Here is a 17,104-nt window from a genome sequence, read left to right as displayed (position 1 = left end):
CTACTCTTTCAATAGATAAGGCTGAACTAGGCTTCACAATTAAAACTGTGATTTTAGTGTTTTCTAATAAATTCAATACATAACTTCTCTTCTCCAAGCTTACTCTACTTTACTGAGGGGTATGAGAATTCATCAAGCAAATTAGTTTACAGCCCAAGCTGCATAACGAAATACCGGGAGCAGCATATTGGGCCATATTTTTCTTCTACGTGATTTTAGAAGGATGCTGCAGGGTCTCCAAACTCCCTACATCAGTAAAATCTAAACAAATACTGTGCTTTGGCCCTGTTCAAAGATTTCAAAGGAGAAGTGTGGTCACTGCCTGCCATTTCCTTTGAAAACTGAAAGCTGCTTCAGCAGAAGCTGGTAAGTAACAATTGTTGCGAGCTACTTCGCATGGCATTCAACCATGGCATTTCAAATCCACTGCTCTCTGCTCCTACTGTGGCTGTTATCAAAGGAGATGTTCTAAAAATAACCCCTCCAAAAGTGATGCTCCCAGGGCAGGGGGAAAGGCAGTCCCTTCTGCATTCACATCAAGGACACAGAATGCTACTAAAAATGCTTCAGTGCTCTGTTTTCCATGGCTAAATCACTGCAGTTCAAAACCAGCAAACACTGAACAGAAAATCAGATTTGCTCTTTCATTATGAGACTGACCTCAAGGTAAAGTCTGTTTTCAACACTGAAATTTAAAATCACTGCCTTTTTACCTTTCTGAAAACTTTCTAATGGCATACTGATCACCAAGCATTCTGTGCTGGGTTAGGAACTGGCTGGAGGGCCAAGCCCAGAGAGTGGGTGAATGGTGCCACACCCAGCTGGCAGCCAGTCACTAGCAGTGTCCCCCAGGGATCAGTGCTGGGCCCCAGCCTGTTCAAATGTCTTTATCGATGATCTGGATGAGGGGTTTGAGTCCATCATCAGTAGATTTGCAGATGACACCAAGCTGGGGACAAGTATTGATCTGTTAGAGGGTAGGAGAGCTCTGCAGAGGGACCTCAACAGGCTGGACAGATGGGCAGAGTCCAACAGCATGAGATTTAACACAACCAAGTGCCAGGTTCTGCACATCGACCACAAAAACCCCATGCAGTGCTACAGGCTGGGGTCAGAGTGGCTGGAGAGCAGCCAGGCAGAAAGGGACCTGGGGGGACTGGTTGATAGTAGGCTGAACATGAGCCTGTAGTGTGCCCAGGTGGCCAAGAAAGCCAATGGTATCCTGGCCTGTATCAGGTACAGTGTGGCCAGCAGGAGTCAGGAATTCATTCTGCCCCTGTACTCAGCACTGGTTAGGCCACACCTTGAGTCCTGTGTCCAGTTCTGGGCCCCTCAGTTCGGGAAAGATGTTGACTTGCTGGAACATGTCCAGAGAAGGGCAGAGAAGGGGAGGGGTTTGGAGCACAGCCCTGTGAGGAGAGGCTGAGGGAGCTGGGGTTGCTTAGCCTGGAGAAGAGGAGGCTCAGGGGAGACCTCATTGCTCTCTACAACTACCTGAAGGAAGGTTGTAGCCAGCTGGGGGTTGTTCTCTTCTCCCAGGCAACCAGCACCAGAACAAGGGGACACAGTCTCAAGCTGCACCAGGGGAGGTTTAGGCTGGATGTTAGGAAGAAGTTCTTCATAGAAAGAGTGATTGGCCATTGGAATGTGCTGCCCCGGGAGGTGGTGGAGTCACGATCACTGGAGGTGTTCAAGAGGGGATTGGGCATGGCACTTGGCGCCATGGTCTAGTCATGAGGTCTGTGGTGACAGGTTGGACTCGATGATCTTTGAGGTCTCTTCCAACCTTGGTGATACTGTAGTGTTTAAGAGGAGACTGGATGAGGCACTTAGTGCCATGGTTTAGTTGATTAGATGGTGTTGGGTGACAGGTTGGACTTGATGATCTCAAAGGTCTTTTCCAACCTGGTTAATTCCAGAATAGAATAGAATAGAATAGAATAGAATAGAATAGAATAGAATAGAATAGAATAGAATAGAATAGAATAGAATAGAATAGAATAGAATAGAATAGAATAGAATAGAATAGAATAGAATAGACCAGGTTGGAAGAGACCTTCAAGATCATCGCGTCCAACCTATCATCCAACACCACCTAATCAACTAACCCATGTAACCAAGCACCCCATCAAGTCTCCCCCTGAACACCTCCAGTGACGGCGACTCCACCACCTCCCCGGGCAGCCCATTCCAATGGGCAATCACTCTCTCTGTGTAAAACTTCCTCCTGACCTCCAGCCTGAACTTCCCCTGGCGCAGCCTGAGACTGTGTCCTCTTGTTCTGGTACTGGCTGCCTGGGAGAGGAGACCATCATCTGCCTGTCTACACCTCTCTTCAGGTAGTTGTAGAGAGCAATAAGGTCACCCCTGAGTCTCCTCCTCTCCAGGCTAAGCAGCCCCAGCTCCCTCAGTCTCTCCTCATAGGGCTTGTGTTCCAAGCCCCTCACCAACTTCGTTGCCCTTCTCTGGACTCTTTCCAGCAAGTCAACATCCTTCCTAAACTGAGGGGCCCAGAACTGGACACAGTACTCGAGGTGTGGCCTAACCAGTGCAGTGTACAGGGGCAGAATGACCTCCCTGCTCCTGCTGGCCACACTGTTCTTAATGCAGGCCAGGATGCCATTGGCCCTCTTGGCTGCCTGGGCACACTGCAGGCTCATGTTCAGCCTACCATCAACCAGCACCCCCAGGTCCCTCTCTGCCTGGCTGCTCTCCAGCCACTCTGACCCCAGCCTGTAGCACTGCATGGGGTTGTTGTGGCCAATGTGCAGAACCCGGCACTTGGATGTGTTAAATCTCATGCCGTTGGATTCTGCCCATCTATTCTATTCTAATAAGTCTTAAAAAAAAAAAAAAAATAATTCCAGGTAATCTCTTCCATTTTCCTTTCATTTCCTCCTGACCTCACTTTAGGTGTTACTATGGCGGCCCTGAATGCAAGCCCTGGATGTGTTCCAGCAGGTTAGGCAGGAAAAACAGCCAGTTGTCACAGAGAGCCAACTAGGTATGACACACACATCCACTCTGATGAAAAAGCTAGTGTTTTAAAGTTGTTTATCTTACTGAAATGTAGCACATAAATCCAAAAGTGTCTTTGTAATTTTTTTTTTCTCTGCAGTAACTTCAGACTGCAGTGCTTTTAAATAATCAGCCACTTCTCCTGAGTGCTTCAAGAGGCATAACCAGGAGCAGAATAAGCCAAAAAAGTATCTTCTCTGAATCAAATACTTGTGCACAGCTTTTTCCCTCATTCAAAGTGAAACCATTTCAATGACAAAAGCTCGCTGAATCCTGTGGGAAATTTTGCAAGCAAAGCAAATAAGAATCCTGCTTGCACTTCCCATGTGCTGTGCCAGGACTCCTGGCTACACCTCCTGTAGGGGTCTCCTCTGCCAGGAAGCACTAATGTCCATTTTCAAAACATCCTCTCTAAATGGTTCATCTGTAGCCATCACAAGCCAGAAATGTCTAACAGAGAGTAAGGAATCATGGCTGGGAACTTCAAGGTTTCTCAGAGACTAACCCTCACATGAATGAACACAGTCTCTTCCTGGAAGACCATCATCTCTTCCTTCTCTTGTTCTTCCCTCTGACAAACAGCAGAAACAAGGAAAATGCATAAAGGTACTCCTGAAGAATCCAAAACATATCCTTCACAATTAAATCTCAGCTTGCACTGCCTGCACAAACACCGTAAAACATTTCAGCTTTATCTTAAGAGGATGGCTGCTCTTTCTAGTTCATTGACAAAGCAAGCCAACAAAAACAAGCCAACATTTAGCCACGAATCAATAGCTACATTTGGCTTGAGTTCTGCAAAACAAACTGCCAAAATCAAGTGAGCAGAATTTAGTGGGAGCTCTGCTCTTCTCCAATTAACATGAGAGAAGAAGAGCTATTGTGCATAGAGTAGTCCTAGGACAACTAACCCCAGAGGTCAGCCCTATTTGATAAAGAAAAAAAGGGAAATAGTTGACATATATATTTAATATATTTATATACAAAAGCCCATAATAAAGTGACGTAAGAACATTCTGTGCTAACTGGTTTTCACTTGGTTTTGGTCCACTTCTGTATTTACTCCAGAGCACAGAACAGACTCTGGAGAAGTTCATACTGGTCTTAATACTATGTGAGTGGACATGAGGTCTTGGTGACAGGTTGGACTTGATGATCTTTGAGGTCTCTTCCAACCTTATTGAGTTTATGATTCTATGATTAGTTATGTCAGAAAGAGTAACAGGAAAGGCTCTTCCATAAAATTTGAAATATCAGCCCTTATGAAAGCATGAACTAAAATCAGGTATTAGATTAGTCTAACCCACGACTTCCCACCCTCTGACCTCTAATTCACAAGCAATTCTTATTCTGTAGCTTAACCATACTGAGGATGACATACATGGCACACATCCTTTAAGGGAGGGCAGTTATCTTTTTGCCTGTGATGGCAAAAGATGCCTTCTATTCCTCTTCAAAGTGCAATTAACAATTTGAATTTCTAAGCAGTCCAGATGATGCAGTCTACTGCATTGCAGAACCATGTTTTACCACTCTCATTAGCTCTTAATTATCACTATGCATATAAGGTCATGACTAGCTCAGCTGGTTTGATCCTTTGCTGCTTTACCCAGGCATTTATCAGGAGTGAGCCAGATCCATAATCCTAATGGGACCCAAAGTAAAAAATCCGTGTGAGATCAGCCTAGCATACCAAACCATTTCTAGAGCTGTCAAGCAGCATAATGCCAAGAACCGAGCAATAAAAACACCACAGAGTCTTTGGGTCAGCCAGAGCTTTGCTTTCTCTTCACTTCTCATCCTCTTTCCCTTTTTTTGGGGAGTTGCTCTTCTGGTTTGGTTGTTTGGTCTTCTCTTTTCTCATCAGGGCATTGTAGAGACATGCAGCATCCATCTAAAATGAGCATGGAGTCAGGAGGGCCGGGACTGCTTCAGGTAAGGACCTGAAAGCAGATCCATATTAAACTGCTTATGTTTCATATGGAACTTAAAAAAAAAAAATTCACAGAGTTTCAATATGAAGCCTTCAAAAGCTTAGCTAGCTTAGCAAGAAAAAACAACACAACTTCTCAGAAGTTTTGAGATGAATCCCAGCTAGAGGATTTATCCAAATTTGATATAAGCTGAATGTTGATTGAACAGTTTTGTGAACTCCCAGAATGCTGGGCTGAAGGAATAACATAAATTTTCACAAGTTTGGCACCATTTCAAGGAAAGTTAATCACAGAATGGTAGAGGATAGAAGGGACCTCTGAAGATCAAGTCCAATGCCCCTGACAAAGCAGGTTCACCAAGGGAAGGTCAGACAGGAATGCATCTAGACAAGTCTTGAAAGTCTCCAGAAAAGGAGACTCCATAACTTCTCTGGGCAGCCTGTTCCAGTGCTCTGATGCCCTCACAGTAAAGAAGTTTCTCCTCTTATTGAGGTGCAACTTCCTGCATTCCATGGCCCCTTGTCCTACCACAGGACATCACTGAAAAAAGACTGGCAACTTCTTCCTGACACCCACCCCAGGTCTCTCAGCCTTTCCTCTTCAGACAGATGTTTCTGTCCCTTCATCATCCTCCTAGCCTCCATTGAACACTCTCTATTATATCCTGTCCCTCATGAATTGGGACACCCAGAACTGGACTCAATACTCTGGATGTGGTCACACCAGGACAGAGCAGAGGAGGAGGAGAAACTCCCTTGACCTGCTGGCCCCACTCTTCTTAATGCACCCCAGGATAGCACTGACCTTCTTGGTCACAAGGGCACATTGCTGTCCCATGGATATGTTACTGTCCACCAGGACTCCAAAGTCCTACTCTGTGGAGCTGCTTACCAGCAGGTTAACCCCTAATCTTTACTGGCACATGGTGGTGTTAATGAAACTTTAGTCACTGGTACCAATACCCAGTAATTAACTCTGGTAGTAGACATGAATTACAAATTAAATAAAACCTATTTACACTCTGAGGTTCTCATGCCAAACAAGCAAAACTCTGCCTTTTGCCCTCAAGAAACCCATCTAATGGACATAGCTTAATTCAAGAGGCATTTTATTTTTAAGCTTTTAACACTAATCAAGAGCATGTGAAATTTAAAACCTCAGAATAGCTGGTGCTTTATTCACTCACTTGATAAATTCAGGGTGGAGTGGTAAATATGCCTCTTTATACAGTTATGAGAAAGAAAAAACAACCCCAACCCAACCCATCACACTTTAGCAGTCTATAATAAAAAACTGTGCTGCCTCCTTAAATAAATTGCCTGGCATAACTGCTCAGTCCTATCATTAATTCAAAGTTACAGTTTCCTAGTACTATTGACTTTTCTTCTGATGTAGCTCCTTTAGCACATAATTGTCTGCAATTAACCTTTATTAAACAAATGTTAACATCAGAGACATGAACATTTAAAGGCAGTATCTGTGGTACCCTTGGCTTCCTTCAGTTACAGCACAGAAAGCAAACCCAAGCAGACAAGCTATACATGTCCCAGTTCTGTCTGAGGGTTCAGAGTGGGTTCCTCACACTTTTTACTACTAAAAATACATTTCAAACCTGGTGCCTTTTACCCTGGACTTATAGATACACACAAGTTGCTTCCCAGCAGAAAAAAATATAGTGAAGGTAAAATACTGCAGACGTAGAGGTACATACAGGCCTCAAAATGAAGGTATGTTAAGACATTGTGTTAGGTTTTGGGACCCTCACTACAAAGTGCATTGAAGTGCTGGAGTGGATCCAGAGAAGGGCAGTAAAGCTGGTGAGAAAGGTCTGGAGATCAGGTCTGGTGAGGAGTCACTGAGGCAACTGGGGTTGTTTAGTTTGGAGAAAAGGAGGCTGAGGGGAGACCTTCTGGCTCTCTACAGCTCCCTGAAAAGAGACTGGAGTGAAGTGAGGCTTGGTCACTTCTTCCTAGTAACTAGTGATAGCACAAGAGGAAATGGCCTCAGGTTGCACAAGGGGAAGTTTAGGTTCAATATTAGGAAAAATTTCTTTCCCGAAAGAATGGTCAGGCATCAGAACAGGCTGCCCAGGGAGGTGGTGAAGACACTGTCCCTGAAGGTGTTCAAAAAACATGGGGACACGGCATTTCAAGACATGTTTTTTTGGGCATGGCACTGTTGGGTTGATGGTTGGTCTTGATGATCTTAGACATCTTTTCCAGTCTCAACTGATCCTACGCTTTGAAGACTTCAGAAGCAAAGTCACCAAAGCCAACATGGACTTTCGTAAGTACCCAGTAGCTGAGAATACAGAAAATAAACTACTCCATTATTACTTTAGGATAAATATTAGAACCACAGTTTCACACAAACAAACAAATAAACAAAAACCCCAACACCACCAAAAAAAACCAAACCCCAAAACCAAAAATCAAAACCCAAACAAAATGTCAAAACCAAATAACACAAATAAAAATTAAGCCCCCAAATCTGTATTTGCTAACTGTTAAGATGCCTCTCCACCTTGTCTCCTTCTCTAGAGACTTTCACAACCTGCCTGGATGCTTTCTTGTGCAACCTGTTCTGGGTGACACTCCCTGCAGGGGGGTTGGAGTGGATAATCTCTAGAGGTCCCTTCCAACTCCAACCATTTTGTTATTCTTGTCCTCCTAGATATTGGTCTTGACTATAAGGGTAAGTGAGGGCTGTTCTCATTAGAAAGGTGAAGTCTCTGTAAATCTGGCCAAAAAATACTGTTAACTGCTGTGAAGATCAAAGTGCCCTTTTAATTCCCAGAGACAGGTAGAGCACAAGTTGATGACATTTATATTTTGACTCAAAGCAGCACACTCAGATGCCTCAGATGCCAGTTGCTAGGGAAAGGATAAATGTCAGACTGTGAGATAACTCCAGAATTAACATCTATTTAATCTAGAAACACCTTCCTGGTGTTACCTACAATGTTACCACAAGTAAGGGTCACACCTGAACCAAAGAAGCCAAATACAAAATACCAGTATAATTAATGAGGTTAAAACTGACCATTTAAAAAAAAAAAAAAAGGCATTTTGTTTTGGTTCCCCTGGAACAGAGCACACAAAGGACTCCAACAGTTATTATAGTTGTTACAGAATCATAAGAAGGTAGGGTTTAGAAAGGACCTCCAGAGATCATCTAGTCCAAGCCCCCTGCCAAAACAGGATCACTTAGGCAAGGTCACACAGGAACACATCCAGGTGGGCTTTGAAAGTCTCCAGAGATGGAGACTCCACAACCTCTCCAGAAAGCCTGCTCCAGGGCTCCAGCACCCTTACAGTAAAGAAGTTTCTCCTCATGTTGAGGTGGAACCTCCTGTGTTCCAGCTTCTATCCATTGTTCCTTGTCTTATTAATGGGCACCATCAAAAAGAGACTGGCATCTTCATCTTGACACCCACTCCTCAAATATTTATAAACACTGATAAAATCTCTTCTCAGCCTTCTCTTCTCTAGACTAAATAGCCCCAGGTCTGTCAGCCTTTCTTCATGGAAGAGATGTTTGAATCATTTAATCATCATGTAGCTCTCAAATGAACTCTCTCCAGTAGATCCCTTTTTCTCTTGAACTGGGGAGCCCAGAACCAGACACATTATTACAGATGTGGTTTTGCCAGGGCAGAGTAGAGGGGAAGCAGAACCTTCCTAGAACTGCTAGGTACACTCTTCTTGATGCACTCCAGAACACCACTGGCACCCTTGGCCACAAGGGCACATTGCTGTCCCATGGGTAACATAGAGTCAACTAGGATTACAAGGTCTTTCTCTGTGCAGCTGCTTTCCAGCAGGACGACCAGTTAAAGCACAGTCCTTACTTCCTCCACTCTCTATTTCCCAGTCAAGACTTCAATGCAGTTGTTTTCTGCCTCTGTGATCTACATCATTGCTACTTCAGCCCACAAACTCTCTCTTAGCTCTAAATAATTCTTGTTTTAGGGTGCCAGTGATGACAATGTTGTGGTAGTCATGGTATGAACTCACAAAGAAACCACCAAAAAAAATCCCAACTCCCTACACCTTCTTCAAAGAACTAAATAAACCTTAATGCTCATGATGCATATATTATCCCTAGAGGTGTTTACAAGAGGCAGAGATGTGGTGCTGAGACACATGGTTCAGCACCAGACTTAGCAGAGTTAGAGAATGATTGGACTTGATGATCTTAAAAACTTTTTCCAATCAAACCCATTCTATGATTCCATGCAAATTCTCACACAGAACATTAATTCTGAAACAACACTTTGTACACTGCAATAAATCCAGAGGAGAGTTTAAAAGATTTTTAAAAAAAAGAAAGGAAAAAAAAAAAAGGGGGGAAAGAGGAAACAATAAGAGTAACCATATTTAACCAAAGTGAGGATATGCACAAATCAGGTCATACACAGAGAGCAGATTCTTGTGACTCTGCCAGGATTCTTTGCACAGACTGTCACTGAATCCACAGATGACAGTCAGGTAACTCAGTAGTTAAAATAATTGGTAATACATCAACTCGGTGGTCTTAAACTTGGACTCAAAGTTTGAGGTCTTTCCCTGCTGAAACGACTCTATGATTCTGTATTTGGCAACCTTAGAGAAAAGCCTCTTTTCTCCTTACTTTTTAAAGAGCTTAGTGTTAAAGAGCATAAAAGTGTTATTTTTATTTGCAGGTACCATGATTTAGAGAACAAGATAAAAGCCTGTGCAGATATGAGGGCAATAATGCACTCATTTAGGTTTGCCTTGTATGCAGTGTCACCTTGCAAATAATGAAAGAAAAAGAACCCAAAAACCTGCAATAAATTGGAGAAAATATTACCCTCAGCTCAAAATGCTATGCAAAGCACACGTTAGGGGGACATCTTCTGCAGGGGACAGCTCCCATTACCATTAACAAAATTCAAGCAGCTAACACCCTGCCTTGAAACCTTCTCCCTCAGTGGCAAAGAAAAGCCAGTTAATGGCACCTATGAGTGTTGCATTTCTCTTTTTAATTGTCAATATTTGAAACTGTTCTCCAGTTACAATCAATGCACCACAAAACAGTGCTGCTCCAAGATTTAAGAACTGCTCACTTGTTTTCAATGGTGCTGTGTTCAGGTAAGTACAAGCACTTCAGGAAAACCTCAGCGTACACAGGACGAGCCCCTCCCTGAGCCTGCTACCTGTACCTGTAGATTCTTTTTGATTACAGAATCACAGAATTGTTTTGGTTGGAAAAGGCTTCTAAGAGCATGGAGTCCAACCATCAACCTAACACCACCATAGCTACTAAACCATGTCCCAGAGTGCCATGTCCCCATGCGTCTTCAACAGCTCCAGGGATGGAGACTCCATTGCCTCCCTGGGCAGCCTAGTCAGGAAAGAAATATTTCCTAATATCCAACCTAAACCTCCTGTGACATAGTTTCAAGACATTTCTCTGGTCCTGCTGGCCGCACTATCGCAGATAGAGGCCAGGATGCTATTGGCCTTCTTGGCCACCTGAGTACGCTGCTGGCTTATTTTCAGTCGCCTGTCAAACAGCACCCCAGGTCTTTTTCTGCCGGGCAACTTTCCAGCCAATCTGTTTCATGCTTGGAGTGTTCTTGGGGTTGTTGTGAACCAAGTGCAGCACCAGCATTTGGCTTTGTTAAACCTCATACAATTGGCTTGACCCCATTAATCCAGCCTGTCCAGAACCTTCTGCAGACCCTTCCTATCTTTGAGCAGATCAACATTTCCACCTAATCTGGTGTCATCTGCAAATTTACGGAGGGTGCACACAATTCCCTCATTCAGGTCCTTGATAAAGGTATTAAAGAGAACTCAAATTACTTACAGGCTGATGTGTTGCTTAAAACAAAGGACATATGAATGCAATGTTATCATCACCTTAGTGCCAATCAAAGCTGAAACCATTTGGCACTTCTCAGAAGAAACCCAGCATCTCACAGGCTCAAGCACCATGTCTTGATGTTGGATCCTTGGCAAAAGGGATTCTTTTTTTTTCTGAAAAAGGGGGGTTGAGCTGTGCATTTTCATCCTTGCTGAGAGCAGCAGGGCTCAGAACAGCACCTTGAGTATTGTGTCCAGTTCTGGGCTCCTCAATTTAAAAAGGCCATTGAGACTCTTGAATGTGTCCAGAGAAGGGCAACCAGGCTGGGGAGAGGCCTTGAGCACAAGCCCTATGAGGAGAGGCTGAGGGAGCTGGGGTTACTTAGCCTGGAGAAGAGGAGGCTCAGGGGAGACCTTATTGCTCTCTACAACTACCTGAAGGGAGGTTGGAGCCAGGTGGGGGTTGGTCCCTTCTCCCAGGCAATAAGCACCAAAACAAGAGGATGCAGTCTCAAGCTGCACCAAGGGAGGTTGAGGCTCGAAGTGAGGAGAAAGTTCTTTACAGAGAGAGTTGTTAGCCACTGGAATGTGCTGCCCAGGGAGGTGGTAGAGTCACCATCACTGGAGGTGTTCAAGAGGGGATTGGAGGTGGCACTTGGTGCCATGGTTTAGTAGTCATGAGGTCTTGGGTGACAGGTTGGACTTGATGATCTTTGAGGTCTTTTCCAACCTTACTGATTCTATGATTTTGTCTGTAGAACTCTCAGAAAGGAGGCTGGAGTGAGATGGGGCTTGGTCTCTTCTCCCAAGTGATAGGACAAGAAGAAATGACCTCAAGTTGCACCAGGGAAAGGTTTAGATTGGATATTAGGAAAATTTCTTTCCTTAAAGAGAGATCAGGCATTGGAACAGGCTTCCCAGTGAAGTGGTGAAGTTGCCATCCCTGGAGGTGGTGAAGAACCACTGTTCTGTGGTGAACCACTGGCCATGGTGGTGTTAGGCTGATGGTTGGATTCGATGATCTTAGAGATCTTTCCCAACAAAAACAGTTCTATGATTCTATGAGTAGTATCTGTTTATGTGCTTTCAAATACAGGGAAGATCACTGATGCATGAGAGGTTGAGTTTGACAAAGTCCTTTGCTGCTTCTGGGCTTGAAGCCACAGTGAGTTGCTTGGAGCTGAAATGCTCTAGAGCTATTTCTACACAGTGACTCACAAGTGCAATGAGAAGAGATTTATCCCCTTGCTGAGCAATCTGTTCCAAGTAGGCAAGGAACAATCTGCAGGTTTTCAGAAGGTGTAATTATGTTTCTCCTGTCTGGGCCTACTTTTTTTTTTTTAATATCTTTTTTTCTTTTTTTTCTTCTCTGATTACCATCTACACATCACTTTTTATATTGGCTGTTTCATGGCTCTAAGAGAGATACCTGAATATCTACATAGAGGAAGAGCAGCTATAAAAGGTGAATTACCATGCAAAAATTCATTAAAAACAAGAGAATCCCAGCATGGTGGGGGGTGGAAGAGACCTCTGGAGACCATCTGGTCCAACCCCCTTCCAAAGCTGGGTCACCTAGGACAGGCCACATAGAAAAGCATCAAAACAGGTATGGAAAGTCTCCAGAGCACACTCTACAACCTCTCTGGACAGCTTGTTCCAGTGCTCTGGCACCCTCAACAAAACAACTATTCAGAAAACATGAAGTTTTAAGTTGGAAACAGAACATCTTATAGGAACCTTCCAGGAGTTGAAGGGAGCCTACAAGAAGGGCAGGAATGGACTTTTTTATTTAGAATTTATTTAGAATAAACCAGGTTGGAAGAGACCTTCAATATCATCACGTCCAACCCATCAACAAATCCAACCCACCTAAACAACTAACCAAGCACCCCATCATGTCTCCTCCTGAAAACCTCCAATGATGGTGACTCCATCACCTCCCCGGGCAGCCCATCCCAATGGGCAATCACTCTCTCTGTATAGAACTTCATCTTAACATCCAGCCTAAACCTCCCCTGATGCAGCCTGAGACTGTGTCCTCTTGTTCTGGTACTGGCTCCCTGGGAGAGGAGACCATCATCTGCCTGTATACAACCTCTCTTCAGGTAGTTGTAGAGAGTGATAAGGTCACCCTTGAGTCTCCTCTTCTTCAGGCTAAGCAATCCCAGCTCCCTCAGTCTCTCCTCATAGGGCTTGTGTTCCAAACACCTCACCAACTTCATTGCCTTTCTCTGGACTCGTTCCAGCAAGTCAACATCCTTCCTAAACTGAGGGGCCCAGAACTGGACACAGTACTCGAGGTGTGGCCTAACCAGTGCAGTGTACAGGGGCAGAATGACCTCCCTGCTCCTGCTGGCCACACTGTTCCTGATGCAGGCCAGGATGCCATTGGCCCTCTCGGCTGCCTGGGCACACTGCAGGCTCATGTTCAGCCTACTATCGACCAGTACCCCCAGGTCCCTCTCCACCTGGCTGCTCTCCAGCCACTCTGACCCCAGCCTGTAGCACTGCCTGGGGTTGTTGTGGCCAATGTGCAGAACCCGGCACTTGGATGTGTTCAATCTCATGCCGTTTTTACAAGGACTTACAGTGACAGAAGAAGAGGGAATGGGTTGAAACTAGAAGAGGGTAGAGTGGGGGTGGTAAGATGCTGGAACAGGTTGCCCAGGGCAGTCATGGATGCCCCCTCCCTGGAAGTGTTCAAGGCCAGACTGGATGGCGACTTGAGCAATCTCACCTTGTAGAAGGTGTCAGTGCCCATAGCAGAGGGGTTTGAACTAGATGAACTTTAAGGTCCTTTCCAACCCAAATCCTTCTATGAATCTAGAACATAGCCACCAAAAGGCAAAATTGACTCCTACAAAGTTAATAAAAATGTCTTCTGTCCTGTAGAGTAGCCACTGAGCAAACTGCTGACCCTTTTGTAGGAGATGTACTTGAATATCTTAGATACTTTAACAAACTCCTTCAGGTTTTGAGCCCTTACACTGATAAAGGTACTTTGCAGAGAAACAACACACCGAGGGTCCTGACAATACTTGGGCTACACAAAACAATAGAACTCATCACTTCATGTTTTTAGCCTATGCAGCAAAGAATGGAGAAGAGACATGTAATGGCAGACAGCTCTTTGAAGTCTGCTATCTCTGTATGGCTGAAATTTGGTGTCACTGCATGGGGGAAGCTTTATTAAACCCTTTGATGCTGACCTCTGCTGCAGCTTCTCTGGAGCTGACAGAGAACCAGGATATTCCACCAGAGCATTAGCATTTCAAAAGGTACCTGCACCTCTTGTCCAGCAGCACAGCAGAATTAATTAGAGAGATAGCAGAAAATAAATGTGCATACAAAATGAGAGATAGGCTCTGTTTGATGCTGAGTAACCTTTACCAAACAGCATCTTCACATCCATCAGATTAACTCCAGGGAGTATTCTCCTATTTCTACACAATTTAGCTGCACAGTGTACCACCCTACCTATTTAATTTTCTGAAACCTGTGATTCAGACAATGACATATTGCAAAGTTTAGTAGAAATTCTTTTACAGTTAGTGCTAATCACAATGGTGAAGGGGATGTCCTCAGGAGTTCTGAAGGAAATGGTGGAAAAGTCTCTGGCGTCACTGAAGCACCAAACCACAACTGGGTAAGGCTTCTGCAGCTGGCAGAGAGATCTTACTCTAATCCCTGTGCTCCTCATAGTGTCACCACCTCTACAGAGTCAAAGTACCACTATGGATATTTAGTGTGGCATGGTCAGCAGGCTTACATTTATGGCTACACACAAGCAATTCTCTCTTTCTCCACTAAGAATCAAGTATTTCAAACAACTCATTCTTGTGAGCATAGCTCCAATTAAAATTTGCTCTGATAAAAGTTCTGACTAGAGAATAAAAACCTATTTTATGGTTACCTGACACAGGGATGAAATTGAGAAACAAAATAAATCCACAGCACTCCAGTATAAATAAATCTGCCTTCTGACCACAGCTTGATGAACCCAGTTGGGATAGTTTTTCTACCAGCATTTCAGTTTTTCTGTGTCAATGTTCTATGTCTATGACCAATATAATGTGTTGGCCACTCTATGGGCTGTCTGCTCTCCCAAGTGGATGGAAACATGCTAATCTTGCTGTTAACAGCTTCCTCTGGTGTTATTGCAGTCAGATATCTAATTCTGGCAGGCAGTGTGGCTTCCAATGCCCCCAGAAGAAAACATCTGTTTAGAACTCAAGCATCACCACCACAGGGAAGCTGCCTCGCTCTCCCTGGACAGCCTATTTGAGAAGGCGAAAGAGTAATCACGCAGCCATAGCATCTAGTGAAAGGGTGGGAAATGTTCTACAGGAGATTAAACTCCTGAATTTTGCACTGGTCCAAGCATCCTGCCAAATCCCCAAGGGCCTCTGGCTTCTCAGAGCTTCCTTTGCCCCCTCAAAGTGCCTCAGAAGGTACAACCTTTTCCCATCTTCAGCTACCAGATAATCGAGTCAAGATAACTTACAGAAGCTGAGGATCTAGATTGTATTAATAATTTCATAATTTAGCCCACAGCTGTTAAATGATAAAACAATGAGGCAGGTAATTTCTTCTCAGACATGGCCTCATACCTGAGTACTGGCTACTGAGGCCACACTACTCATCTGACCTACTCGTCTATCACCTGCAGCTTAGTAAACTGCTTTTACCAAGGAAACACTGATCCCAAGTGCAACATGCAATGGCTGTCATAGCAGACACAGGGGTCTGCAATGTTTCTTGTTTCTGGTACAGAATTAGCAGGTCTAACTTGAGAAATAACACATCAAAGCAGCAAACTTCTGCAAAAGGTTATGGTGAGCAAATAACACTTCCTTCAGATCATATTGGAAGACTCCATCACCTCCTTTGGGAGCCTATTCCAAACTCTGAACACCCTTCTGGGGATGAAGTTTCCTCTAATATCCAGTCTAGCCCCCCCTCCCCCCCTCATGCAACCTGAGCCCATTTCCTCCTGTCCTATTGCTTGTCACTTGGGAGAAGAGACCACCACCCACCTGGCTTCAACCTTCTTTCAAGTAGTTTTAGGGAGCAATGAGGTTTCCCCTCAGGCTCCTTTTCTCCAAACTAAACAATCCTAGTTCCCTCAGCCACTCCTCAGAAGAAATGTTCTGTCGACCCTTCACATCAACTGAAACCAGCACAGCTACATGCAAAACAGTGTGTTAGTCAGAACCTACTAGGAATTCAACACACAACTCAAGTTCATAAGCAAATTTGTGCTTATACTCAGACTTTGAAGATCAGAAAGGATGTAAAATTAATTTCTGACATTTTACTACATTTAAAAGTGAGCAAGTTTCCAAACAACTTTTGCTACCAAAACAAAAAAAAACACAAGTAAACAACACCCAAAACCCCACAAAACCCAAGAAAGTGCAAACATGACCAAGAGAAATCAAAATGACACCATGAAAGGTCTCCAAGGCTATACTGAAAACTTGGTTGACTGAAGTGTATATAAATCTGAGTTCACTTAAAAATAGCTGAGACTGGTAGTAAAGCAGTTACAACAGCAGTGGTTGTTGTGCTGCTGTGCTTGTTTCCCTTGGATATAACAATTTTAACTATGTTCAAGAAGTAAGTGTTGGTGTGTTGTGTCCACCTCTCCCAATCCATTAGTTAGACCAGGGTGCTACAGTGTGTTTGCAGTAAAGCAAATAGTTACATACTACTAACCACCATTAAGTCTTCAATACCAAACAGTGGCTGGAATTCATCCACCAAACTTCTATTGTGTGTGGTTTGGGCTGGCTGGTGTCATTAATACTTCATCAAAAGCAAGGAAATCTTACTGTGAAGGGAAGTTGGTCTGGAGAGAACTTGAGCCAGCTCTCCAGTTTGTATTTGCAGCATTTAGTTTACTATTACTTCCCAATACAGCATTTAGAGCGCAAATGACAGCATAACTACTGGTAGGTATCAAATCCAGGCAGGTCAGTGTATGAATTTAGTGCTTACTTATAAATAGCATTCACAGAAAAAAAACCTACACATGTGACTGAGGCATTAGGAACATTACAAATGTACACATGATAAGACAGTTTTCTGTTCTCAGGCTATCCTCTCCCCAGTCCTCCTCCCTTCCCTCTTTTTGTCTGCTGTCAGACAGAGAACACCTCACTCTGGACAAGCATCTCCAAAGACCCCATCTTGGTCTTTGTGCAGCTAATTTTCTATCAAGTACAGAAACTGAAAAAGATCTTTTAATGTAAACTCTGATGCTGTTACTGCCCTGCTTATTATAACAAAATTATTTACAACACCCTCTCGTATCAA

General features: G+C 43.9%; 1 protein-coding gene across 1 annotated transcript in view; it reads right to left on the bottom strand.

Moving 5' to 3' along the window:
* TPK1 (thiamin pyrophosphokinase 1) overlaps window positions 1-17,104 on the bottom strand; it is a 364,520-nt gene that overhangs the window by 189,696 nt on the left and 157,720 nt on the right. The window lies entirely within an intron of this gene.

This window comes from Melanerpes formicivorus, unplaced genomic scaffold (genome assembly GCF_026170545.1).
Source record: "Melanerpes formicivorus ecotype bairdi unplaced genomic scaffold, bMelFor1.0.p_v2 SCAF_24, whole genome shotgun sequence".
NCBI lineage: Eukaryota > Metazoa > Chordata > Aves > Piciformes > Picidae > Melanerpes > Melanerpes formicivorus.
This window is presented reverse-complemented; position numbering and strand designations above follow the sequence as displayed.